This window comes from Penaeus monodon, chromosome 20 (assembly GCF_015228065.2).
Source record: "Penaeus monodon isolate SGIC_2016 chromosome 20, NSTDA_Pmon_1, whole genome shotgun sequence".
NCBI lineage: Eukaryota > Metazoa > Arthropoda > Malacostraca > Decapoda > Penaeidae > Penaeus > Penaeus monodon.
In genome coordinates, this window is record NC_051405.1 from 12,128,441 (window position 1) to 12,128,661 (window position 221).

Consider the following 221-nt stretch of genomic DNA (forward strand, 5'->3'; position numbering starts at 1 on the left):
CCACTATATACTACAGTTTTAACACTACACTAAATGGGAACTAATGTGCGCTACTTGTATGCTATGTGATTATATCTGTTTATTTATAGTACAGCTTTAAAATCAATAAGTTTTACTGATGTCACCGTTATTGGTGCTTCTTTTTGAATCTGATATGTTCCAAACATTAGTTTATTTATATATACATTTTCTTCCTTTAATTTTCAAATGCCCACTCCCCA

The 221-nt window shown here is 30.3% G+C and overlaps 1 pseudogene; it reads left to right on the top strand.

Moving 5' to 3' along the window:
* LOC119585912 overlaps positions 1–221 on the top strand; it is a 16,670-nt pseudogene that overhangs the window by 8,636 nt on the left and 7,813 nt on the right.